This window comes from Zonotrichia albicollis, chromosome 11 (assembly GCF_047830755.1).
Source record: "Zonotrichia albicollis isolate bZonAlb1 chromosome 11, bZonAlb1.hap1, whole genome shotgun sequence".
In the NCBI taxonomy this organism is placed as follows: domain Eukaryota; kingdom Metazoa; phylum Chordata; class Aves; order Passeriformes; family Passerellidae; genus Zonotrichia; species Zonotrichia albicollis.
Window position 1 is genome coordinate 17,709,765 of NC_133829.1, and position 27,120 is coordinate 17,736,884.

Sequence of the window (27,120 nt, forward strand, 5' to 3'; positions counted from 1 at the left end):
GTGAAATGATGCATATAGAAATGTTAATTCAACAGCAACCAAAGCCTTCCACATCCCTTAACATCTAAAGATGATAATTCTACACAAAGAAAGGAGAGGCCTGAGCCTACTGTCCTTGCTGGAGAAATTACAGGAATATTCTGGTTCCCACCTACACAGTATCCTATATGCAGCAATATAAATAGCAGGGGCTGAGGGAGAGTTTAGAAGTGGGTTTGGGCTGGAAGCTCTGAAATCATATTATTTGCCCTGGGTTTGCTGGGAAAGAGGCTCCTGTATCAGCCCATTCCCACCATGTGCCTCTCTGCAGAATCTTTCTGTATAAAAGTCTAATTCTCCTGTTCTATACAAAGCATGAAGGTACTTTATTTTGACACACACCCTCGGGAGTGAGGACCCTTTGTGCCCACTCCCAGGCATTTTGTTCCTCAGGATCCCTGCTGGATCGGACCAGGAGCATTGGAGAGGGAGAATGGAAGAGTTAAGCAACTTAACTCTGTGGCTCTCGGGCCGCAGAAGGGGAGGGAGCAGGGAGGCAAAGCATCTGGCTTCCCTGCTTCCCTAACAGCCTGCCGGGAAGGCTGCTGTCAATTCCGCCTTCTGCCTTGTTGGAAGAAAGTAGAAGTGACAAGAGGCCCTCCAGGCAGGCAGCCAGCAACCAGAAATTCAATTGTGCTACCTCCTGAAACTGGACCTTTTTTTTTGGAGACCCTTTCTCCCTGAAATTGTTTTGACTTTAAAGAAAGGACTGTCATTGCAGTCCAGGGCCAATCCATCAGCCCTGCTCTCCTGGCTCTCCTTGCCTCCACGCAAGCACATTTGCACAAAAGGATTTCCATTTTCTGGGCTGCTCTACAACCAGCCTCACCCACAATAAATACACAGACCCATAAATATGCACACACACACACAAACACTGTTATTTATAGGTACAGACAGACGCCCGGCCGGGTGTGCTCCCTCACTGTGTAACACCAGGGCTGCAGCAGCTGAATTTACTCCACACTCCCAGTTCAGCAAGCACAGTGTGGGCCATACGGTGTGTCCCAGGGGCTTAGACCAACTGGTTATTGGCTGGTGCTGTTGTTCCTCTAACAAGCCCCTGGATATGCGGCAGGGGCTGCAGAGAAATGCAGCTGGAGGAGCCTCTCCCTGTCAGCAGCAATCTGTCACCGCGCCCGCCCCGCGCAGCACAAAAGCTGCACGCCAGGGGCAGCACAAAGGTCAGGCTGCAGGTAGGCTGGGGGGGTTCTTCATCTCTGGCAGCGTGCAGCCAGCTTGAGGCACCGTCTGGATGCTGCAGCAGGAATTTCAGCCTCACAGATGCCTGGCTATAATTTAAAACGAGGCAGCATTTCCATTACAAACCCCGTTTTTCCCTGTGGATTTATACCTCAGCTATTCAGCTCCACTTTGGGCTGGACCTTCTTCACATTTTTTCCTGCACAACATTTAAATCCAGCTCAGCCTCTGTTGGTTGTGAGATGGAGAAGGAAATTACGTATGCACACAAACACTCACGAGCACACACAAAAAGCTTACACAAACATATGCCCGCAGAGAGATCTGTCACAAAAAACCAGACCAGCCAATGCAAATAAGCTCAATTTTAAAAGTGAATTAATTTGGCTCGATTATTCTAAATTATTAACAAGTTCCAGCAACCTTAGAATGCAATAACCACACTTGAGCTTTCATCTAGGTTAAATGGAAACAGATAACTCACACTGATAGAGACGATACCAGTATCAATCTGTGACAGCAAAGCTGGAGGCACAAACCTGACCCACTCAGAGCCCCTCTCCTCGCAGCAGTGTGGTAACAACTCCTGGATGCTTCCCCTCCCCTGAAATACCCCAGTGCCATGAACCACCCCTGACAGAGCAGAGCAGAGCCCCCCTGTTTCCCTGGCTGCCAGGTGAAACCCGACCTGCTCCACACTCCTGTCTGTTTATGACTTGCTCTGCCTTAAAAAGCCCATTTTGTTAGGGATTTTTTTAACTCTCCATCGATTCTACTTTGATGTAGTCCAATAAAGCACATTGACAGGAGCAATTTATGTTGGTCAGTGCCTCCAGTTCCAAGGAGGGATATGAAGAAGGGTTAAGCACCTGGCAAGTACCATACAGGTTATCTAGTTATCCCAGATTACCAGGTCCATTCAATCCAAGCCCAGGCCTGAGATGAGGAATGACCTCCTGTTCCTCCCACTCCCAAGCAGAAATTGGTATGATTCTCTCTATGATCACTTCCTCACACCACACAGAAACATCAGGAAATGTGACAAGGATTTTCTCCATCTTAAAAGGAAAAAGCTGTAAGTGGCCGCTGGAAGGAGATGAGCATTTCCTCACCTCTGATGGCACAGAAACCAATCCTGGGGCACCAGAGCTGGCACTGGTACCAGCAGGGCTCAAGCACCTGGAAATTGTAAGATATTCACATTTCTGCACAGGTGTGCAAATGCAAATTGTTCCAGTGGCACAAAGATCTTGATGAGGCATTTAGGAATACCATGGATTTATCCTGTCAGCTGGAAATGTTGCTGGTGTCCACATGATATGCTGTACTCCCTCTTCCTTTCCTGGTTTCACACCCAGACCTTGCTCCTGAGGCTGGGGAAGCACTGACCAAGAGCATCACTCAGGGAAGACATTTAGTAGATGTTTAGGTGGCTCCTAAGTGCAACCTAACAGTTTCCTTGCCTCCTGCTAAGAGGGCAGAGGAGCAGAGCTGAGAGCTGCAGGGATTGGAAAACTCAGCTCAATTCAGCTACAGGGCACTTTAAAGTGCCTGTTGCATTTTTGATTTAAGCACAGCAAATCCCCTCACTAAGCAGCAGCTCAGGTGGCCATAACTCGTGGAATGCTAAGTGGGGAGCAGGTATTGGACAGGCCATGCATCAGGCAGAGCAGCTGGAGAGGGACATGTCCTTCCAGGGAGGAGATGCCACCTGTCAGCAGCGCCCGCCGCTCCCCAGGCATCCGACCATGCTGGATTCTCATCCATCCAAAGCTTCCTGCAGTCACCAGCCATGGATAGGGTTTCACTCCTCGCCAGCTGGAGCCCCAGGAAAGGCAAATCCAAGTCTCTCTCCAGAGATGAGGATGAGGGGAGAACAGAGAGGCTGCAGTCATGACAGCAGAGATGGCCCTTGGGCACCTCCTGTGCCAGCGGGACATTTGGGTGCTGAAAATGCAGCTCAGCACTTACAAAAGGAAAAGAACACAACAAAAACTTGGCCTTAAAACCCACCCAGACCTGCTGCCCCTGTGCCAGGCTCCCAGGGAGCCCCTGCTGCAAGAAGGGGGACAAGGCACCATTATTTGCCAGGAGGCTGTGAGCACCTAACTTAGGGCTCTTCATTTATCAGAGGAAGAGCTACAGAGTCTCCTGTCTCCTCACAGAGAGCCCTGCCCAGCACCAACAGGAGGTTTCCTCATCCATCCATCCATCCATGCACCCTGAGCTCCATGGGCAGCTGGCAGTGCCCAGGGCTGAGGAAGGATGGCTGAGTGTGGCAGCCAGGCTGGAGCAGAGCAGACAGGAGCAGGGAGAGGAGCTGCAGCAGCTCTGGGTGAGCTGAGATGGACACAGGCTCTGCACAGTGACCCTGGAGTGTGGCTGCTCCAGGACACCCCAGAGCTCCCACATGGCAGCTCCTCAGTGCTCAGGGGCTGCCAGGACAAGCACATGGCACTCACTGGCATCCCACCCAGGAGTTATGAAGCCATCACTTGCTCAGGCTGTCCCCAGACAGTGCCAGCAGAGCTCTGCCTGCTCTCACGTGATTGGCATTTCTGGATGCTGTCACTGAGAGGCACTTTTGGAGCTTTGGGACCTGCTGAGGAGAATGAGGCCAAATTCTCTGCCTTTCTGCCTCCCCACTTCTGCCCTGCTTTCTCTTTTCTGGAAAGTTTTCCCATGCTAAGTATAGCTCCTAACAGGTGCATGACCAGAGGGGACTGTCAGGGGTGCAGCTGTCCCCACAGAGCTGGCTCCATCTCCATCTGTCTCATGGAGCTGTCCAGGCTGCCTTGCTGAGCTCTCAGGACACAGGCTGGGGGAGCAGCAGGGATGCAGGCAGGAAATCCACGTACACACACACAGGCAGGGAGAGTGTGCCAGGGAATGCCACAAACAAAGCCTCTGACATCAAACTAATGCATCCTTTGAGGCTTTCGAGACCCCTTGGCACACACAGGCAGGCTGCCAGCTAACTCATCTCTCTTCCTTGCCATGCTACCAGCCTGATGCCAAGGTCAAGCTTTAAAGGAAAGCTGGCTGCTCTGTAATCCCCTGTGCCTCATTTGGGGATGCCACAAACTCGTAAGGATCAGTGACAGAAAATATTTGACTGGGGCCAAGGCCAGTGTGATGCCTGAAGTGTTCCCTTGCCCAGGCAGCTGCCAGTCCTGGCTGCCATCCTGCCAGCCCCACAGCAGCCCCTTCCAGCTGGGAACCAGCCCTGGGGCTGCAGGTGATGTGAGGCAGTGACACAGTGTCCCCTGAAACAGCCCAGAGGGGACATCAGGAGGCACCTCCCCGTGCACAGTGCTGACAAGGTGTCCCAAATTGTAAGGCACAGGTGATCCTCCTGAGCTGGGGAGATGAAAATATGAGCAACAGGGATAAGTGACAACCCTGCTCACAAACTAAACGTGCTTCCTACCCCTGAGGCGTCCTGGGATAATTCCAGGCTGACAGGACATGAGGAAAGAAGCATTTTGCATCAGCCCACGGGGTGTTGCAGCAGATCTGGTTCACACCTCTGGGTCCTGGGAGGTGTGCTGTGCTAACAGGCTGGCTTGGCTCAATGGGAGGGTGATGAAAACCATCTGCAGGGAATAGGGTGGCACAGTGACATCAGCACCACTGCAAGAACAGAGGAGGTTTCTGCAGTCACACTGGGCCACCACAGAACGTGCTCCACACTGTGCTTTGGGCCCAGAGTCCCACATCTGAATTTGGGGAACCCAGAGCCCAGCTCCCTGCTCCAGCTGCAGGGAACTGAGCCACAACCAGCCCTCAAAACCCTGCCTGGGGCTCAGTGAAGGGGTGGGAGGGGCTGGGTGAGACTGATGTGTATAAATCCTTAGCAGAGGGGAAATCCATTCTCTAATTCTCTGTTCAAATGAATTTTGAAATGAAACCACACTGCTGGTAGCAACCCAGTCACACCCTCCCAGAGGAAGAACCCTGCATCCTGGGGTGACTTTTTTCCCTGGATCTGGAGTGACTTTCCTTCACCTTTTGACAACAACTCCTTTCAGGCAGAAGTGCTGACTGAAGCTCTCTGGGTCTCCAAAGACCACTCCATCAGCTCGGTGCTGCTGGGGCTGCCAGGCTGAGTTATCACAGGTCCTGCCCTCCCCTGCCATTAATACCTGCTCACCAAGGGAGCCCCAGCCAGCCCAGGCACAGAAAGGCAACCTTGAGCTGCAGGAGTCTCCCACAGTAAGGAAAGAGGCATCAAAGGGAAAAAAGAGAAAAATAAATATACCCCAGGCATCTCTGGATAGTCTTACCAGAGCTCAGACAGCTCCAGGAAGGGAATGAATTACTGGGAGTCATGAACTTGCCAGCTCACATTCCCCAGGGAGCTCCAGCCACAGCTCATGCCCAGCCTGATGTCCCACAGCTCTGTGTCCCACAGTCTGGGGTCTCCTGTCCCAGTCCAACCCTTTCCTGCCAGGCAGAGGGTCACACTCCTGCCCTGCTGTCACCTCTGACTGTGCCAAGTAACACCTGTAAATCATCTTCCTGCCAAAGGCCAGAGTAAAGCAAGACAGAAGCAATGCCCAGCACTGCAGCAGCACAGCTGGAACATCTGCAGTGTTGTGCAATCCCCTGCCTGGCCAGACATGAGACTGAGAAAGGGTTTTCTGCTGAAAAACCCAAAACACAGGTAAAATTCTCTTTGATTTTGGTTTTAATCCCAGACCTGGAGTGCTTAAACCCCAGGACTTGTGCCAGCACCCCAGCAATGAGCACGGTCACCCCCTGAACACTCCAGAACTGAACAGGATCAGTGACCAAACATGGGAGCAGGGCTTTGTCCCTGGCCAGGACAGCCAGCACCACAAACCCAGCTCAGGGATCTGAGCAGCCTTGGTCAAACCTCCTGCCTGCACTTCACCATCCAAACATCAATCTGCTGGGGGAGGAGGGGGGTTGATGTGCTCCATGGATTAGAGCTGGTGAATTAAGAACCTATGAGGATATTATCCAGGATCAGCCTTGAGAGCCCCAAAACACCCAGAGCCACAACTTTACTACAAAGCCTTCAGAAACAGGGGTGTTCTTCAGTCCCCATCTCCTGGGGCCCTGTGTCTGCATGCAAAATTCCACTTTTGTTACTGCAAAAATGGCATTCTGGGCTCCCACAGCTGAAGAGCCTGAGAATGCAGCTAAAGGATTAAACCCCTCCTCCCCAGACCTACAGTAAATAAAAAGAACTAAAGCAGTTCTGCAAACTAGGAGGTTTTGAAGCCAATTTTGTGACTGTATCAGGCAGTCCTGGCACTCTTTGTACTCAGGAGAAGCAGGGCAGAATAAAGGGGGATTGAGCAGAGGACTGGGATGGTTCCCTGCAATGTGCAGATTTCTGGAGGTGGAAGGGCTGGCAGAGAGGAGGCAGAGGGAACAGGAGCAGGCATTTGAGAGACATTTACAAATGGATTTCTGAGCCAAAATGTCCCCTCAGTTGCACCTGCACATCTCTGCAAACATGGCTGGCCTCTGCACTGTGGGTTGAGGACAATTTAACCTGGAGTCTGAACAATGGGATTAAGCACTGGATCAGCAGAAAAATGGTTGCAGATAGCTGCGATTGCCACTGGAGAGTGATTGTTTCTCGGAGCCACATTGTGAAAGTGTCGGTGCCTTTGTGAGATTTAATGGCCCAATTATCGCAGGCGGTGTCACCTCCTCCGTGGTGCATGCCCAGACCCGCTCTGTGCCTTCATTCCCCTCTGCCAGCAGGCAAACGCACCTCTGCTGCTCCTCCTGGCCAGTCCTGACCCAACTTCTCCCCTGCCCAGGGATGGGGGGCTGGGGATGCCACACCAGGTGGTCTCTGGGATGGCTATCTCATCCTAAAGGTGGCTATTTGGGAGCTGGGTGAAAATCCAAGTTTTTATTTCATTAGCAAAAATCTATTTAAAAAAATTCTCATTGAAGTCATGTCAAGCTCTCCTCCCAAACATCAGAGTGAGCCACCATCACCAGTCTCTGTTAGCCCCACAATCCCTCTGTAAGGAACATCCTCTGAATGCTCCATGGGCACAGAAACTGCCGTTGGTAGCTGGCTGCTTGTAGGGCAGCACGTGAGCCAAAAGCCCACGGAGCTGTGGCAGTGGCAGTGCTGCTCCTCCCCACCACAGCAGGGTCAGCCCTCAGGGAGGGCTAAGCACACAATCCCACCGTGGCTGGGTTGGAAGGGAGCTCAGAGCTCACCCAGTTCCACCCTGCCAGGGGCAAGGACACTTTCACTGGGCCAGTTTAGCCCCATCCAGCTTGGCCTTGGGTACTTTTAAATTAATTCCAGAATTCAAGAAGGGGAAAGGATTGGTGTCAGGAAGGGGCAAAGCTCCTCCTCTGCTCTCCTAAGAGCAGCCTGCAGCAGGCCATCCAAGATACCCTCAGCAGGATATCAAAACAGCACTATAACAACCAGAATTAAAGAGTTTCACCACAGGATTGGACATTTATGTGCACAAGAACAGCATCTGAGGGACTCCAGCTCCTGTGACAATCAGAGCAGCCCCTGCCTCTCCTGCTCTGGGGTAGGAGCTGCTGCCAGCTGGGGTCAGGGGGGAATCTCCCCTTACAGGGTAGTATTGCACAATTATGGCCATTATGGGATTTTTATGTCTTCCTTCAAGGCATCCAGCTCTGCTTCTGGTGGAGACAGGATACAGGGCTGCAGGTTCTGTTGGTGTGTTCAGCTCAGTTTTTATGTCCTAATACAAAATTAATGGTTCTCTCACTGAGACTGCATGAGGCAAAGCTGCCTGCTCTGGGCATTCCAACTGGCAAAGCCAAAGTGGGGCTGCAAACTCCTTCCTTCCCAATGCTCCTGGATGGAACACATCCCTGAGCCCCCACAGGCTCCCTGGCTCACCCACACCAGTGCAGCCCCCCAGGCTCTCAGGAGCAGCACGGTGATGCTGGACCCTGCTGGCTGCAGTTTGCAGCTCCCATGCTCCAGGGGTCCCTCAGCCTCCTCTGCCAGAGATTCCAGATCCACAGATCCCTGCTGCAGTGCAGGTGGGCTGCAGGCACTTCAACACTTCAAACCTGGCTGTGTCTCCTCTCCAGCAGCCTCTCCTGCTGACTAAAGGGCTGCCTGTCAGGTTAGGCAGGAACAGCTGTCTCCAAAACTGTATTTCAGGATTCACACAGAGGTTCCTTCTGATTGTATGGAACAACACCTCATTCATCATTCAGAGTGCCAGACAGAGCCACTCATCTTCACCCGATGACACCTTTTATCTACAAACACCTCGACTGACTCACGAGCAGCCTGTGAACCCATCAGGATCTTTTACCATGCCAGGGGCATGTTTTCCTGGCTCACACCCAGCACAGTGCTGGGGGCTGGAAGCATTCCTTGCTCCCACGAGGACTTTTTCAGGGTTTTTCTGAGCAGACACTGTGCTCCTAGTGATTGGAGCAGGCTGTTTTCGTGGAGTTGATTATTTTGGTATCCAAGTGGAAGCCAAGCTCAGCAATTGCCTTGTGTGTGGCTGGCTTGTGGCTTGCCCTGAGGGAATCCATGGCACTGCTGGGAATTCTGACCCCAGAGTCCTGACTCAGGCATTCTGCAAAACCACAGGGCCTGTTGCTTCCAGGCCCATCTCTGTGCTCCTGTGTCTCTGCTGGGGCCAGCACAGGGATGGAAAAGGCAGGATTTGAACTGCTGGAGCCACAACAAGGAGAGATGTGAGCAGCAGTCACCTCCCACAGGGCAGCTCCAGAAGCCTCTTCCCTTTGGCTTTGTGTCCAGCTGTGAACCTGCAACCACTTCCACCATCCTCACCTTCCTGCTTCCACCTGATCCTCTCCAACCCATCTCCACCTCACTGCAGGCTGCCACAGAGCTCCTCTGCCTCCTCCAGCCACTGCCATAAAGCAAATTATGGTGCACTGTTACTGCTGGGGGAGCTTTCACACACACAGCTTAATTCACTGGGAAAGGGGACTCAGATATTAGGCCCTGCCTCTGAAATAGGGAATTTCTCTTGGTGGCCCTTAGACCTCAGTGACCAAGTGACCACTGAGCCCATCCTGTGACACCAGACACTCCTGCTGTGCCCTGCTCTGATCACAGCACCATGCTGAACCCTTCTTCACCCTCCAGCTCTCTCTGTCTAGGGAGCAATACCCTCATTCCTAGAGGGATGTTGACCAAATCATAAAGATGTAATGACATTGTCTGGGCTGACACGCTGATCAATGCCTTTCATGCAAAATTATGCTTTCTGCAACTAATAAATATTGATCCTTTTTGTTCCTGTGCAGCTCTGCAATAAAGAGTGACTTAAATGTCTGCCAGCTCTGAGCTTCCACCCTCATTTTCCAGCCCCCAGCTCCTTGGCAGCATCCCTCTGCACTTTCTGCTGACACTGGTGCCAGTGCCTGATCCCAAGCAGGGCACAGCACCTCCATGAGCATCCACCTCCCTCTGCTCTCCTGTCCTTTGAATGGTACTTGTGTCACAGGGGTTCATGGGAAGCAGTGGAAAAGAAATGGAATTGGAGGGAGTGCTGGAGAAGGGGAGCAGGGTCATGTCCCAGAATCCTCTCCCTCACCCTTTGATGCTGCCCAGGACATGGGGGTGACCTTCACTGCTGAGCCTTTAACCCCTCAAAATCCCTTCTGCAATAAAGAGTGACTTAAATGTCTGCCAGCTCTGAGCTTCCACCCTCATTTTCCAGCCCCCAGCTCCATGGCAGAATCCCTCTGCACTTCCTTCTGACACTGGTGCCAGTGTCTGATCCCAAGGAGGGCACAGCATCTCCATGAGCATCCACCTCCCTCTGTTCTCCTGTCCTTTGAATGGTACTTGTGTCACAGGGGTTCATGGGAAGCAGTGGAAAATAAATGGAATTGGAGGGAGTGCTGGAGAAGGGGAGCAGGGTCATGTCCTGGGCACATTTAGGATAATGAACAGGAGGAACCAGGCCAAGTGCAGAACAAATAGAAACATTTACAACTGCTTGGCAGGGGAATCATGTAAGTGCTAATGGGCTTGGTTCAGACTCCTTAAATCAAAGCTCAGGGCTGGGCAGCCAGGCCTGCTGACAAACTTTGCTGGACACAGGGATCCATTCAGCCCTGAGGAAAGCCTGGGCTCCACGGGGCACCAAGTCCTGCTCCATTTGCTCCTCTTCTGGGTAGGGGTGAAGCAGGACCCTGCCCTTGGCACCCCTTGGCTCCCTCAGTGCCCATCCCAGAGCCCGGTGGCCACTGCTCCTGCCCGCACACGGCCCCAGGGTGATGTGATGGCACCCCCAGGTTGGGTTCTGGACCCTCTCTGCTCCAGGTCTCACTCCTCTGCCTCTCATTCTCCCACCTCCCCACCCCCAGCTGGAAGAGGAGCCTTTCCCAGCCTCCCAGAGAAAGGAGCTGCCCCAGAGAGCACAAGGTGTGAACTCAGAGCCAGGGCTGCAAATGGATTGATGATGACAGGCAGAGGCCTGGCTTCAGTCACTTCAGGCACTGATTGGATTTGTGTGCTACACACATTTTGGGGCACTCAAAAAGCACTGCCTTCCTCTGCTGAAGGGATTCAAACCCATCCTGAGCAGAGTTCAGCTGCAACACTGAACCACAAAGCAGGAGGGGCCAAAGGTTCACAGTGCCCTGTACAACCTCAGTGAAATGTGTCCTGCTCCCTTCCCCACTCAGCAGAGTGCTGAGAAGGCTTTTAAGGCAAAAAAACCTACAGATAAATACTGTGCCTCTGGATTACAGAGCTTAAAATATGATGGCATCTCCCCCAGATTGTGAATGGGTTCCCTGAAGAGCTCCCACAGGTCTGAGACCCTCCCTTCCCCATTCCCCTCCTGGGAGAATTGGAGAGGCAAAGGGCTGCTGTTCCAGCAGATTTGCAGGAGTGGGAGTTGAAGAATCAATGAAGCTCTGAAAGCCAGTGGGGAAAGTCATTCTGCACCTTCCTGACACCAGGAATAAATGATTCAGCTGGAAAGGAAAAAAAAAAATCCAACAACCCTCAAATGAGGCTGGAATTACCCTCTGGAGAGATATTTCATCTTGAGGAATTGTGTTTGCTGCAGTGTTCATCTTACTGAGCCACAGCAAGGCTTTAATATCCAGCAAAAGGTCAAACCTAAATGGGAATTGCCAGAGCCTGCTGGAGTTCCTGCCTGCACACGAGCTCCCAACCCTCACATGGAGCAGCCTGACACAGGGAATGGAGCTGAGCTGAACCATGTGGGGATGTCTCCCTCCCTTATGGGGTATTTCCCTTCCCTATGGCATCCCAGACACAGCTCAGCCCTGCACTCACTCCCTTTGGATGGTACAAAAGGAACAGACCTGCCTGCCTGGGTGTTGTGAGCAGGGGGAGTTTGGAGAGAATGCTGAGAGCTTCCAGATGTTTGCACCCAAGGGATCTCACTGATTGTAAAGGAAGATGGAATTTCAAGGCACCAAGATGGGATTTCAAGGCACCCAAGGGCTGCAGGGGCAGCTGTCAGCTGCTCCTCAGCTGGAACATCCATGCTTGAGGCACTGCCAGTGCCCTCTGAATCCAGCAGGGTCTGCAGGGCTGTGGGAGCTCTCTCCTCATGCCCATCAGCTCCCCATGGACAGACAATTCTTCCCACTTTTCCCATTTCGGCTTTGGCACTGCTGCTGTCTCCCTCCACCCACACATCTGCTTAGCCTCTCCTTGGTAATTTGTGCTCTTCTTCCCTCCCTCAGACTGAGCTCTGCCCTCTGTGACTCTGCTATGGCTATCCCAGGCTGCAGCAGAGTTCCAGGATAAATTAGGCACACAGGAGGTGAAGGCAGGGGAAGCCAGGGAGCTACACTGTGACAAAGGTGAGTGTCCAAGAAAAGAAAGGGAACTGAGCCCTTCCTGACACATCCACCATCCCCCCAGGAGGGCAGAATGCTCATCAGTGACCTGAGCTGAGCAGAGGGGGGGTTTACCTAAAGCAGAGCTGAAAATCTGCTTGAGCTTTGAGCTTGACAGCAAAACTGGTCCCATGCTGCAGGCTAAATCCAGACCTGCAAGGAAACAGATTTGGGAACTATCAACAATCCTGACAGCCCTGAGTGTTCCACTGGCCACCTCAGCCATCCCACACCACGTGGAGCCCTCCTGCTTTCCTGCTCAGGTCCTCATCAACCTCTACCAATGCATCCTCATCCTGCCCAGCAATTCCAGCTGCCCTTCCTGATGAACAAGGTGCCATCCATGGTGGGCAACACGCTGGTTTCTGTGCCAGTGTGGAGGAACATCCACTGGGGATGGAACTGCCACTGTCACTTCCACATGTGACTCAAGCCAGATTTCACTATGTACAGAGAGATTAAATTTCTCTAAGGTTAACACAAGATAATTTTTTGTTCAAATATTTACAGTTAGAGCTCACCAGCAGGATTCTGCTGGACAACACTCAACTATCCACATCCCTCAAAGGCAAACAGGGTTTTTATGTGGTATTTAAAGTATCCTGAGAAGCCATCCAGAATGAAGCCCTCACAATTGCTCCTGGGCCAGGCTGGGTTTGTGCCATACATCCATGCCTCTGAGGGAAGCAGGACAAACTTGCTGGCCTTTTCTTCCTAATAATGAGCCCACATGGACACAGCCAGAGCAGGTCAGCAGCCCTCACATGGTCACACAAACAGAGGAGGAGGAGACCACTCAGAACTGCATCCAGCAGCCACATACTTGGGAAGCCCATGCTGTGCAAAATGGGCTCAGGTTGCTTCCCCCTGTGTTTGGTTTTGTGGAGCTGTTTGTGTCTCCTGGATGCAAAACTTCCCTGGCAACAAACCAGAGCTGTCATTTGGAATCTTGTCCTTTCTGTCCAGGATGTTTAAATTCAAGCCTCAAACTTGTGGTTGGCAGGGAGCAGGGGCAAACAAAGAGCCAAACAATCTGTTGTGAGCTCCTGAGTGCCCAGCCTGCCCAGTTATCCCCCCTGCCCACGGGGAATGGTGCAGTACAGAGGCTCAGGGGCCTGTCACAGATTGAAGCTGCTCAGACTTAGAAGACAGAATTAAAAAAACCCAGCACACAATAAGTGTGCTGAAACATTCAGGCTTTGCTCTCTGTTGTTTCACGAGCAGAAGGGACTCACCCACAGCTGCACTGAACATCTGGGGCTTGAGGAACATTCTCTGGCTGCTTCTGAACCTTTGTTTGCTACTCCCCCAACCCCTGACCCTCTTTTGGCACATCAACCTTTCTTGAGGCTCCCCTGACCCCCTCCTGAGACTGCTCCTGTCTGCTGTGAGTGCACCTGAGATTCCATGGGTTTCTGGGAGGGAAGTTTGCCAGAGCTGCTGTGTCAGGTGCAGAAGCTCAGGTGGAGATTGTTCTCTCCCTCCTCTGCTCCTTTCCAAGGGTTTAGAGGAAGGTGAGCACAGGCTGGATCCCTGCAGGAAGAGCTCTGAAGGGAGCACAGACATCCTCAGATGTTACTCCCACCGAGGTGATTTAACAACCTCCCCTCCCTAGGTGGACAATCAGCTTTCCAAGGGAGCCAAGGACTTTCTGAGGCTTTTCTAACAGGCAGTGCTTTTCTGGGATGAAGCTCCTGCCTTTGAAGGTCTCTGATCTCTCCCAGTGCCCTGGGGCTTTCTGCTTACCCTGCTCATCCTGCAAAGGCATCCCGTGCCAGCTTCTCTCTCTGCTGGGTGCAGAAACATTTCCCTGCAGGCACAGAGTTTGTGCATGGTGCCCTCAATCCACCAGGCCCACAGGGGATGCAGGAGTGCACACAACTCCTTCCTCTTGGTTGTCCCCTCCAAGCCAGCCCCACAGATGGCAGGTCAGCCCTCCCTGCGCTGCTGAACAAGGGAACACAGGGGCAAGGGGAATGCAGACAATATCCTAAACAAATCTGCTGTTTACAAAGTTCTCTGTAAACTGTTTACTTTGCTGGGGAGAAAGCATGGAGGAACAGCAGCTGGAGAGTGCTCTTCCCAGGGGGAAGGACTCCACTCCTGTTTGCTCCACTGCTGTAGGAAGGAGAGGAGCTCACATCTGGAAATGGTGCAAAGGCATGGGAGGAAAGAAGAGGCAGCAAAACCCCAGCATCACTCACTGCCCCAGGCTGTCAGGAGCTCTGGCTACCTCAGCACTGCCTCCCAGGGCACACTGAGGAAGGTGGTCTGTCCCTGGGGTGCAGGGTGACAGGGAACAGCCCTCCTCAGGCTCTGAGCAGTGCCTGTGGGGGTCAGGCTGAGCTGTTCCCTGCTGCCAGAGGAAGCATCCCAGCCAGCCCTGAAGCTCCCTTGGAGCCACTTGGCTCTTGGGCTGTGTGATGAGGGAGCCTTGTGACTCTCATCCCTCAGAAATGTGGTGAGTGGTGCCTCCTGCTCATGGTTAAACATGGGGCCTCAGGAATACCAGCTAGAACATTGCAAAGTACTGGCACAAAATAAAAGCAAGTGCCTCTAATCTCCCTGTTTCCTGTCCATGGAAAGTTCTTTGAAGTGCCTGTGCTCAGGGCAGTGCTGGAACACCCGTGACACAGCTGACCAGCACAACACTGGCTGGTGACACAGCGTGACTGCCCAAGCCCTGGGGGCTGCCACGGAGCAAGGAGGGCTCTGAGGGGAGACATGGAAGAGTTAAAACACCCTGCATCAGCCCCCTTCACACTGCAAGGTTGGTTTTGTTACTTGAGCAGGATGTGAGAAAACACAGCCTCCACTCAAGGAAGGTGAGAAGTGCTGTGAGCCCAGAAACAGTCCCAGAGGGGCAGGGGAATGGGCAGCCAGCTGGAGCAGCAAGGACAGAGAAAACATCCTCCCTACACATGATATGGAACCCCTGACCTGCTGGTTGGAAAGAAATACAGGTACAATGAGTAAAAAACAAAGTGGGCAAACTCAGGCTGCCCAGAGCAGCTGTGGCTGTCCCACCCTGGAAATGTCCAAGGCCAGGTTGGATGGGGTTTGGACAAACTTGGGATAGTGGAAGCTGTCCCTGCCCATGGCAAGGGTGGAATGAGGTGATTTTTAAGGTCCCTTCCAACCAAAACCAGCCTGTGATTCTATGATTACAGGTACAATGATTTTTAAAACAAAGGAAATGGTCAAACTCACCCATTTGGTGTGAAGGGCAGGCAGGGACACCACAGTGCTCCATCATCAAGGGGTAAGGGATGTTCATCCACATTTTCTCTCAAACACAGAACAACTCCACTCTCAGCACCTTCACCCTCCATCCAGTCATTCTTCCAGGGCCCAGTTGTGTCCCTTTCCTGACCAGGAAGAGGATGGAGGGTTCTTCCAGGAGAATGTCAGTGGCATCTGCAGGACCTCTCAAGGACTGAGCTAAAAGAAAAACTACAGAGGAAAAAAATACCCGAACTTTGCCAGGCCAAGCTATTACAAAAGACCATCAAGTTCCTTTGTTGAAGAAAAAAAACTCAAATGCAAAAACATTTTTCACAGCCAACACCAAAGAAAATTTGTTTGGTTTTGGTTTCAGAAGCTTTTGTGCAGCTCTAAAAGCATCAGCCAGCTACATTTCTGAATGAAATGGCTCCTCAAAATGAAAACTTGAGCAATTTTGTTTTAAACTAAGTCAGAAAGGACTGGAGCTGTAATCCCATAGGAGTGCTGGATGTGTTTCCTTGGCTCAAAATGACTTGCTGAGTTTGCCCTGAATTTTGTGGATATTTTTGGTCAACAGCACATGGCTCAGGCACAGCGACAAAGCACCTTCAGATTGCAGTCCTTGCAGAGGATATCCCTGCAGGGATACCCCAGTGCTCCCTGAGCCTTGAGAAACCCCTGAGGAGGTGGGTGGGCACAGTTTGGAATGGGTGTTAGGGCTTTATGGTGAGTGGGCAAAAAGCCCTAACACCTTTCCCACTTCTGTTGTAATTCTGAGGGTCACTTCTCTTCATAGAACCAGCACAGCCAGGGCAAAGAGATTCCTTCAGGCAACATCTCCAGTGTGAGCACCTTGCCCAAAAATCCCACAGGCAAAGGCAGAGGGACAGCACAGCAAATTAATCTGTCATCAACTCCCTCATGCCTGGTGTGACAGGCTGCTCAGCACCTGTGTCCAGCTAATGATAAAGGGATCATCTCTTCCCTTCTTCTTCCCAGGGGTTTTATTACTACAAACCTTTAAAACACAGACAAAATGGCCAGGAATTAACCCACACGTTTGCTCAGCATGGAGCTCCAGACTCACATGTCAGGCAATGTTCCAAATTCATCTGCTGGAATGCTGTCCCAGACATCCACCTAGAGCAGCCCTACCCTCTCAGCCTCCTCCTGTGCCTTCCAGGAGCATCCCCATCCCTCCCCACTGACTGAGAGCCTGCCTGGGCTATGGTCTGTGCCCCTGGCAGCTGTGGGAAGGGGGAAAGCAGAGCTGGGAGGAGGCAGTGGCCTGGTTTGGGGTGAGGATTTGTGCTCCCCATGCTTGCCCAAGGTCCCCCCTGCATCCTCTCACCCCTGTTTCTAGACAACCCTCCCTGCTGGCATGCCAAGGGCCTTTCCACGCATGGAAATATTCAGGAATTCTTGCAATTAATTCCCTGTCATCCCCCAGATAGCTCAGACTGTCACAGAGCAGCAATCAGGGGGCACAGACAGACTGCCAGGGAGGCACTGGGCTCACACCTGTGCTGCTCCAGGGCTGTGCTGGGACAAAGCCCTGACCAAGCTCCAGAGGGAATGGCAGCTCCTAAGTCAAACCCCAGTAATAAGGTGGTCTTGCAGGGGGAAAGATTAATCATTATTGGCAGCAAAGAATGTGCAAGTCTAACAAAAGCTAAAGGGGTTTTTATTACAGTCCAACTGCAGCTGGGAAGACAATGTTAGCTAAGAATCATTAAATCTGTTGCAAGAATAAATTTTCTTTGATCCAAACCATAAAATGGGAGTGAAATCCTCTTAAGCCAGCAGCAGCTCCTAATGGAATAGACATTATTATTTTTTTTCCAAACCAATAATAAAAAATAAAAAGGGGTTAGATTATTAAGTGAATAGATTAGGCTCCCAAATGGTAAATATTTAGTCAAGCAAAACCTGCCTAATTTAATACCTGCCTCAATTAATTTTTCAGTTTGGGATTATAATTGAAGGGAATAAGGGCATTTTCTGACTGTACAACAGGGATTCATGTTTTCCCAGAATTCAGGCAGGAGAAGAAGGACCTAGGGAAACTTTGCCTTGCTAACCCCAGGTAACATCAGTGCTGCTGCACGTGCCACTGATGAGCTGGCAGCTTCTGCAAGCCTGGAAGATGGAAGGTGAAGCCAAGGTCCCCCCTCACAGATGGTCATTAAATTTCCTGAAACATCTGACCAGGAGGTCACTCCTGATATTATCAAATATAAAAAATATTACAGAAAATTTGAAGCAATTTCTTATTGCAGTCTGATTTAGTCCCTGCTTTCGGGGCAAGCTTGGAGTATTCCTCCCTCAGTGCTGTTCCCTCTCTGCCAGACACAGGAGATGTGGGAAGGGAGTGGAACTCTGAGCTCCAGCTCTGTACACCCAGGTGGGAAAATTTCCCTTCTCTGGGGTAGATGGTGCAAAGAGAGTGTGTCCTGTGCCCAGGGAGCCTTTTCCACTCCAGACACTCCTCCTCTATGCTCTGGACAATCTGTCTTCCTCCTTCATGGGCTCTGCTCCCTTCCCACTCTCCAGAGGGTATCCTTGGCTGCTCAGACCTTTCAGGCCTCTAAAAGGTTCCCTGATCTAAACATGGCTCCCACAGTGGAGCTTTGCTTCAGCAAGTCAAGGGAGGGGACTCTGCCCCTCAGGTGAGACCCCACCTGCAGAGCTGCCCCAGCACAGGGAGGACACAGAGCTGCTGCAGAGAGCCCAGAGGAGGCCACGGAGATGCTCGGAGGGGGGAGCCCCTCTGCTCTGGAGCCAGGCTGGGAGAGCTGGGGGTGCTCACCTGGACAGGAGAAGGCTCCAGGGAAACCTCAGAGCCCCTGCAGGGCCTGAAGGGGCTCCGGGAGAGCTGGAGAGGGACTGGGGACAAGGGATGGAGGGACAGCACACAGGGAATGGCTCCCACTGCCATTGGGCAGGGATGGATGGGATATTGGGAAGGAATTTTGGGTCCTGAGGGTGGGGAGGCCCTGGCAGCTGTGGCTGCTCCTGCATCCCTGGCAGTGCCCAAGGTGAGGTTGGATGGAGCTTGGAGCACCCTGGGACAGTGGAAGGTGTCCCTGCCTGTGGCAGGGGGTGAGACTGGATAAGCCTTAAGGTCCCTTCCAGCCCAGCCAGGCTGGGATTCTCTGATTCTATGATTTTTACAGCTCATACCCACAAAACACACTGATGGTGTGTCTCACCACTGCTCACTGTCCCCATCACTTGTGCAACAGTTCTCCCAGAGATGAGGATTCCTGCAGCAGCTCCACACCCCTCTGCAAGGGGATATCCATCCCCAGCAGCTCTGCCCTGGAAAGAACCACATGGCCCCTGGCTTGCAGCTGGCAACCAGCTCTGATATCCTGCTCCTGGAAGCACACACTGCAATAAGGGGGAAGAAGAGAAACATTTGAGTACAAACTTCCTGCCTGCAAGCATTTCTGATCCTGGCCTGACCAGCTCAAACTCAGCTCCAGCAGTGTAAACTTCAGTGCATGTCTGAGGCTTTTGGGGAGGAAGATGTGAAAGCACAGATTTATCTGATATAAATCTTGCTGTCATGTCAGGGCTCTGTTGCTTTTGTTTTCCAGACAGGAACCTCACTGGCAAGAGCTGGTGAGTGCTGCAGGCTCATGCAGGCTCTCTACACAAACTCCTGGTGCAGGTCTGGTTGAATATTGTGCACAAAGGTTAGTGGGCACAACAGTGAGAGAGAGAAATGGATTCAATAATGAAATCTTGAAGTAAAAATGTGGCTGGTCAGCTGACAGTGACTGAGAAGGTCAGGAGTACCTCAGACCCAAACAGCTCTTAAATCCAGGTAAGAAACAGGACATCTGTGGCAACAGCAGAATCATCAGAAATAGCAGTTAATCCCAAATTGGGAACAAGTAAAGCCCAGAGCTTGCCAGAGAACAACATGTCAGCAGGATTACGGGCAAACCTTACAGGGCAGCTGTGATTCTGAAGGCCTGAGAAGCCAATTGTGATCAAAGAGGCACGCAGGCACAAGAGGAAACAGCATGGAACCCAGAATCCTCCTCCTGAAGGCAGATGGAGGTGAGTGACAGCCCAGCAGATCCTTTCCAAATCACCCCCCTGGGTCCCAGGAGCAATGGAAGGGGGACTGCTCACGTGATGCTGACTGACACGCTGCAAGCTTGTCTGTGGGAAAGGAACAAGAGGGGTAATTTTATTGTCACGTCCCGCAGGGGGGTGTAAGGAAAATCACAGCATGAGAAAATGACAGTGTATCTGTCTGAGGTCATTTGCATGCCCAGATAATCTGTGGGAGGAGAGCCAGAGTTGCTGTGTTTGACAGAGGCAGCACCACGACAATGGGCCTGGGAATGGGGAGATTTGCAAGCCCTGAAACCAGCCTGGTGTTTGCTGCTCTCAGAAACCAAAATGACCTGACTTCATCATTTAGGCTTCCAGGATTACACTTCCCTCCCTCATTATGGGCTGGAGGATGGTCTCATCTTGCTGATGGCACAGAGGGACAGTCCCACACTCAGAAGTGTGCCCACATCCCAAGGACAACTTAGGGGACACAAAGAGACCATACACAGGCACAGGAGCACAAACATGAAGGCAGACCCTGGGTAGCATCAGCAGTGCAGCCCAGTAGATTTTGGCAGAGATCCAGAAGAAGGAAAAAAGGCTTTGTCAGTGGTTACAGGTTGCTCCTGTGCTGCAGAGGGAGTAACCTGGGATGAGCATGCAGTAGCAGATGGGCACTGGCATGGCTGGCAGGAAAACTCAGCATGTCTGCAGTGGAAAATGCAGCTGATGGTTGGATGGAGCAGGGCCAGGAGGACAGGCTGCCTGCAGGAGGCACAGGCACTGCACAGGGAGTGTGAGGGAGATGGTGACAGCCTGGGTGAGACTCACTCACACAACCCTTTAACACTGCACTGCCAGAGGCTGCCAGGAAAATCCCAATGATAAGGTGTGTGGGACTCTGCACAGCACTGATAAGTGTGGCAGAAATCTGATTGCTTGGAAAACCTGGGCATTCCAAAGGGATTTCAGCTGGGTGCACAGGGAGGATGAGTTGGATTTCAGAGATAACCTCTGGGCAGAACCATCCAGCTTTCAGCAGAGCCCAGATATGGTTATTTAGAGAAAGGTCAAGTCAAAGAGAATGGAGGGGGTGAGTGGATGGAGAGAAAGAGACATCAAGAAAGGAGCAGGGAAGAGCGAGTATGAGGAGATTTAAAACTCCTGAGCTGAAGGCAGAAGGTAGGTGTCCAGGAAGGGCTGTCAGAAAGCAGAATGTGAATTAATTTGGACAGTGCAGGACGGTTTAGAAGGAAAGTGATCGCTCTGTGAGTCACCAGCAGGACATTAAATATGCAAAATTTGTAAATAAGGTCACCCCGAGAGGGAACACAGAGCATGAAGAGAGGAGGGCTGGGCAAATAGCCAAGGATGGAGCAGGTGAAGTAGCTGGCAGTACCTGAGGATTGTCAGGCAGGGCAGGCACAGCCCCAGCTCCATCGAGGCAGGGGGAATTGGGCAGAGGGGAATCACAACAGGTAGACTTGAACACTACCAGGCCCAAAGAGAAAGCAGACTCTGATGCCAGTGTGCTAGTGGTAGCCATAGATTGGAAAAGACAAGCCCACAGCTGCAGCTGGCAGGGAGCTGTGTGGGAAGCTGAGCCTACCCAGCATTATTCAGCTGCTTCCCAGGTGCTGGAAGAGCCAGAGCTCGTGTCTGAGACTGCAGGGGCAGGAGCAGTGGGATCCTGAAAGGCTCAATTGACCCCAGGTCACAGAGCCAGCTGGGCACAGGCCAGGGCTGAGCTCACCCACTCACCTGGAGCTGGCTGGGAGCAGGAGGCAGCTGCAGGCAATGCCAGCTCACCTTGTTGCTGGCAAAGGCCTCTCATTTGTCAGCGAGGGATGCAGGCAATTTACACGGGGATGGGGGAGTGCTGCAGGTGTTAGGCAGCCACCCTGAGAGCTCAAGACAACAAAGAGATCCTGAAAAAAAAGCAGATCCATTTCTGGCTGCAGAGAGGCTCTTAGCAAGTCCAGCAAGCCCCAGGCAGAGCTAGGGGAAGGGGGGCTGGGAACAGACCACTGGGACAATGGTCCAAGGACAAAAGGGCTGCATTATAGGGCCTATTCTGGCAGTTAAGCCAGGTTTAAGCAATTTTGCTGCTGCCTAATCTGAGGCTAATAATGAGTCAGTCTTAAAACCTGGAAATGCCTGGCCAAGCCAGTGGAGAAGAGAGGGTGAGGCACTTAAGCACCTCAAGCATTATGTTTCTTTCTGTCTGCACGCTCAGGACAAAGGCAAACTGCTTTCAGGTTTAAAGTGCACGATCCCTGATGGAAGCAAGACATTACACAGACCTGCTGTGGTGCTGTGGTGGGGTGAGGAGCCTTAACATGCCAGGGTGACTGGCAGAGGTTATCCCAAAGCCAGGCTCCATGAAATGCAGTTAGTCAGGACAAAGTGCCTGGTCTCTGCAGGCTGCCTGCTTTGCTTTGCTGTTTACCTGACCCAGCAATCCAGAATTTCTTTTACACAGCTTCATTTATAAAAGAATCCAGTCTGCAAAGCACAGCTTAGCCCAAATTTCCACTACCAGACTTCATCAGATCACTTGAGGCTCTGAGACCACTGTCTCCACACAGTAATAGACATTATCCTCAGGCTTTGTGTGTGTTTATGTTACCCTTCCATTTTCCCTTCAGATATGACATGCAATTCCTAGAAAATATGTTATAAACTCTTCTGCTCTGGAGTTCTGCCACCTCTGATTGCACTCATTGGAGTCAAGGATGTAGTTTCAAAGTAAATCAATAAACAAGGCTTAAAAGGGTCCTACAGACAGAGGCTGGGGGCAGCACCACCTCCCCCTCCTCAGTTATCTCTGCTGTGCTTCAACCTAACCAAGTAAATGGTGAAATCCAAACAGGAAAACACTTCCCAAAGCTCCCCAGTGTTGCTTTACAGTATGGGAGATGGGGCAGGGTCTGCCTTGCACCTGGAACATCACTCCCAGTGTTCAGAGTCCCACATGAGCGTGAGAGGGTGTCCCAGCACAATGAGGGCAGGTGGGAGGCTCTCGCAGGGATCACTGGCAGGGATACCCCTCACTGTGGTGCCCATGGGGTGCAGCCAGGGTCTCCTGGTTGCTGCAGGTGGTCCTGGAGAAACCCAAGGAAACATTTCAACCCCAGTGAGAGCCTGGAATGGCAAACCTGGAAAGCCTGGATTCAGAAAGGAGCCATGCACCTCCCACTCTTTCTGAAGACATTTAGGGCCCCTCAGGCTTCCTCTCCTTCACATGGAGAGCAGCACATCCAAGTAGAGCACACCTAGATTTGTGTGGGAATCCCAGGGGAGCACATTTTCACCCCTAATCCTCCTTTACACTGCTTGTGGCTTCTCGTGCTTCCCAGCACACCAACAGCCACACAGACACAGGATGTGATCCTTGGGAGTTTCCCAGGAAGCTCTGACAAGGCTGTACCTCCTCAAGGTGACCAGAATGGACCCCATGAGCAGAGCATGGACTGCTGGCTGAACACCTCCCTAGGGAAGAGCTGAGAGCTGGATTATTCATCACCAGGAGCTGTCCTGCTCTCCAGGATCAATGCACACATGGGCAAGGGAACTCTCTGTGTCAGAGAAACCTCTGACACAAAGCCTGCTTGGATGCACTCACAGCAGGATTTACAGAGCAAATTAACTCCACTGGTTGAATTACTTGCATTTTTTTTTCATTCAGAATCTCCAAAGGCTGCATAGACACAATGCTGACAGCTCAGCCAGAGAGGAGGGCTGCTGTTGCACACAATGGGAATGAAGATCCCCTCACTCTGCCACCAAACAACTGTTGGGTTTTTGCCTGCCTGCATCTTCAGCTGAGATCTCCATTACCTGTGTGCTGATGGTTGTACTGGTGTGTCTGTCTGGCCTTCCTGGGGCCAGCTCAGGACATCAGCTCTGCTGCTTTTGCTCTCTGTAAAACAGAATGAATCATTCAGGGCAGAAGTGATCCCTTGTTTTGGTGTCTTCATGGGCTGGTCTCTGCTCAGCGCTCTGTGCTCTGTTTCCAAATCCAGCATCGTGTGTGCAGAATCTGCTCAGGGGAGTTTACAGCACCAGAATACACATCCAATGTAGGAATTACACACAGCTCTGGAAGAGCCTCCCACACACCACACTGCACAGTGAAGCTTCTACTAGAGACATGTGGGACCTGCAGCCCACGTGTCTCCTGCACAACACATTACTCAGCCCCAGAGTGCTGCTCGAAGCAGCATTTTCTTGGGATTCAGGGAGAGATCCGACAGCCTGCTGCTCTTTTTGTGGGGCCTGTCCTTGCTCACAGAGCTATTACTCATTGCTGTAAGGCTGGATGCCAGCAAGGTGCTCTGAGCTATCCCAGCCTGCAAAGAAGGCTCCTGTGAGCTGCACTGAGGGACACAAGTGCCTGAAGCCATATCCATGGCCATATCCACAACCATATCCATGGCCTTCCCCTGCACAGCACCAGGCATCTGAACTGCACACACTCCTGTGGTGCCTCAGTTTCTCTCTGTGCCTCCAGCACAGGCTTCCCTGCCCTTCACCCAGGCAAACCACAAATTCCAAAGGCCAAATTCTTCCCTGTGTGCATGCAAAGCAGCCCCTTGTCACCCCTGCAGAGCAAAGGGAACCCTCCCACCCAGCAGAGCCCTGTTATGGGGCCCCAGTGCAACACTTCCAACCCAAAGCTGCTTTTCCTGCTGGGAACCATCCCCTGCTCTGGGCACCTGCAGCACTGAGCAGCTTTAGGGGTGCTCAGCCATGGGGTAATTAATGAACACATGTAATCACTTCTATTATCTGCAATTTGAAGGCAACTCTTATCAAGGCAGAGCTGGAGCTGTGCCCACCCAGGGCACAGCCACATCTGGGGCTCGGGACCTTTGCTCACTCATTCTCCCTGGCTGCTCAGGGAGTCAGGTGCTGCCGTTCCTAGAAGGTGAATAAATTATTACTGCAAATTACTCTGATGAAGTGGCTTTTATTAGAAAGCCAGACACAAAGGGAGTGTGCTGATTGGCTCCCAGTGATGTCATACCCAGCACAGCACTCAAACAGAGAGATAGGAATTTTCTCGTCTATATTTTGCATATAATTTTCATTTTCTCCTGGCAGTAAAGACACCAGCGGAGCCTTTCACTCGGGGAGGGTGGTGGGGGGTCTATGCTGCTCAAGTGGCTGATGAAAGAGAAGTGGCCTTTGTTCCTCTGTCTTGCAGGGAACCTCAGGCTAACAGTTTGCACCCACAAAGGCACTGTGGTTTATTGCTCTATTACAAACCCATCACTCCATTTTCTTAGGTGGATAGCAGAGAAATTGGCATTTTTTTGGCTTCATTGTATCTAAAATCATTCTGATCACAGAGATTTTGCTATTTACAAGCTGAAGCTTAAAGTGCAGATAAAGCAACAGCTTTCTGATTGTCATCAGAGGATGGGTACAGGGCTTTGGGAAAAAATAGGCAGCAAAATTCCAACTAATTATTTATTTTCTAAGTTTTACATGGTGTTTCTTCCTCCCTGCAAAGCCATTGTGAGTTCTCAGTGAGGTCTGTCAGAGGCAGACTCAGTGACCAGCACACCGTGTGCTCTCACTCCTTTCCCTAATCGAATGTCCTATCAAACTTACAGAATTTCCCTAGGAAACATTCCAGCTTTAATCATTTCTGGATGCAACAGGCTCAAACAGCAGAGCCCTGTGTGGAGAGCAGGCATGGAAGTATCCCTTTCCTCACTGAACTGGAATGAACTCCCGGATTCAAGCGAAGGCTGTGGTTCCCTCACAGCTCCCTCACGCAAGGCTCCGCAGTTCTGGGCCCCTGCTGTCCCTGCTGACCCTGGGCACGGGCAGAGGGGAAGGTTTTCCATACCTTCCTGCCTCCATTAGGTGCCAGAGAGGTGGACATTTTGCTGGGATGGCCAAGTGTAACATTTGCAGCCCTGGAAACAGGCTCCTGCTTGTTCTGTGCGAACGCTGGGCTCTCCTCCAACAGAGCCAGCACAAATCCTGAGCTGACCTACAGTGCCTGCCTCTTCCCCTTTGATTACGGCTCCAAAGTCATTTGTCCTACAAGGGCAGGAAACAAAACACATCTATCACTTGGAAGATGTCCTGGAAACCCCCAGACAGTTGCACTGATGAAACTGGACACTGAGGGCTACTGGAGAGCTCAAACATAGTTAGATTTGCTGTTCCCAGTCCTGGGGTCACGACTCACTGCAACATCATCAACTCCACTTTATTCCAGGTGGCTCAAAGTTGGAAATCATTCTCTCTTATTGTCTGAAGATTTGCTGAGCTGCCTGCCCTTTGTGGAAAACAGGAGCTGCCTTCAGACTGCTGGATCTGAGGCTTTAGAAATCCTGAGGGTGAAGGTGGAAGGAACAGGCATCCGGGAAGGAGAGCCTGACTGTGAATCAGAGTGAGAAGGAATGTGAAGGCTGCAATCCTGGGAGAGGATGCTGGCTGAGACACACGGCCAGCATCAGCAAAAAGGGAATGGGCTCTCAGGTTTAAGACCTGGAACAGATTCAAATCACCCCTTTTAGGTCTGACCTCCTTGCCTATCTGAGGGAGACAGCAGAGAGGGGAGGGAGCCATGAATCTTGGATCCTGTCCTTATGTGGCTTGGCTCTACATCCCTCTTTGCTTTTACCACTCCATGTGTAGAACAGAGGGTTATTAAAAGCACCAGAAGAATCTCAAGTAAAACAATTTTACTGTTTTAAGAGCTTTGTTATAGCATCTCTGGAGCTCTGGCTTGGACCACCACAGACCATTGTCGGGAAGCTCTAAACAGCCTTTGGATATTGAATTACTGCTCAGAAACGTATCAAATTCCAAAATTGCAAACACTCGTTCGGTCCAAAAAAAGAAGCCTCTGTAGAACAGTACACACTCACACAGACAGCAAAACCATCATGCTGGCCTAACCCAGCTTCCCTTCCCCACCCAGAGCAACAGCCTTGCCCCAGTCTCATTCCAGCAGTGTTAATTCTTTCCCTGGGAAGCAGCAGGGCTCTAGAGGAGAACACAGTCCCACCTACTCATCACTCACCTCCAAACAAGAGCCCTTCTATTGCTTGGCTTTTAATGAAATTGGGGCTTGATATCTCAGTCAGCCCCTCCCTTCCACTTGAGGACAGCATTAGCATCAGTCTGGATTATAATATCCAGTAAGATGTTCTGGGGCGATATGAATCAAAGCCCTGAAAGTGGGATTGTGTTTAATTAATTGTGGCTGACAGATGAAGGTATTGATCGTAGATTGAGAGGTTCAGGACTGGCCCAGGGGATAATTATTGCAGGGCACACTGTGTTAGGGTGATATTTTTTTAATTTCTGGCGATGTAGGAGGGAAGCAGGGGGGAAATAAGTGAATAATTGCAGCTAATTAGGACTTGTGTGTGCATCCCAAATTAATTTGTTTGAATAATCAACCACCAACAGCAGTCTGATCCAAAAGGAAAAGGAAACAACTGCTCAGAAGGATCTCAATTCCTCCCATAAATTGTGCAGTCCCACGTCTGGGATAAATGTTTTATGGAATTGAGGCCCTAAATACAGAAGGGGAGCTGGGCAAGATTATTGAGTGGAAACACTTGCTTTTGCCTAAGATCTGCAATAAATCAAAGGGGGTGGGCGAGGCTGTGGGATGGCAGGGTGTGGGATAGCAGATGAAGATGATGCTCCTGCCGTGGCCTCCACCCTGTGTATCCTAAT

The 27,120-nt window shown here is 51.4% G+C and overlaps 1 long non-coding RNA gene across 11 annotated transcripts in view; it reads right to left on the minus strand.

Annotated features, from left to right (window-relative positions):
- LOC113459684 (uncharacterized) overlaps positions 1–27,120 on the minus strand; it is a 104,016-nt gene that overhangs the window by 60,560 nt on the left and 16,336 nt on the right. For 9 of the 11 annotated variants that reach the window (XR_012582183.1, XR_012582185.1, XR_012582179.1 and 6 more), the window contains exon 3: positions 15,319–15,561. The exons of the other annotated variants lie outside the window; for them this stretch is intronic. This is a non-coding gene — a long non-coding RNA (uncharacterized LOC113459684). The remainder of the gene's footprint in view (positions 1–15,318; positions 15,562–27,120) is intronic. 11 annotated transcript variants of the gene reach the window in all.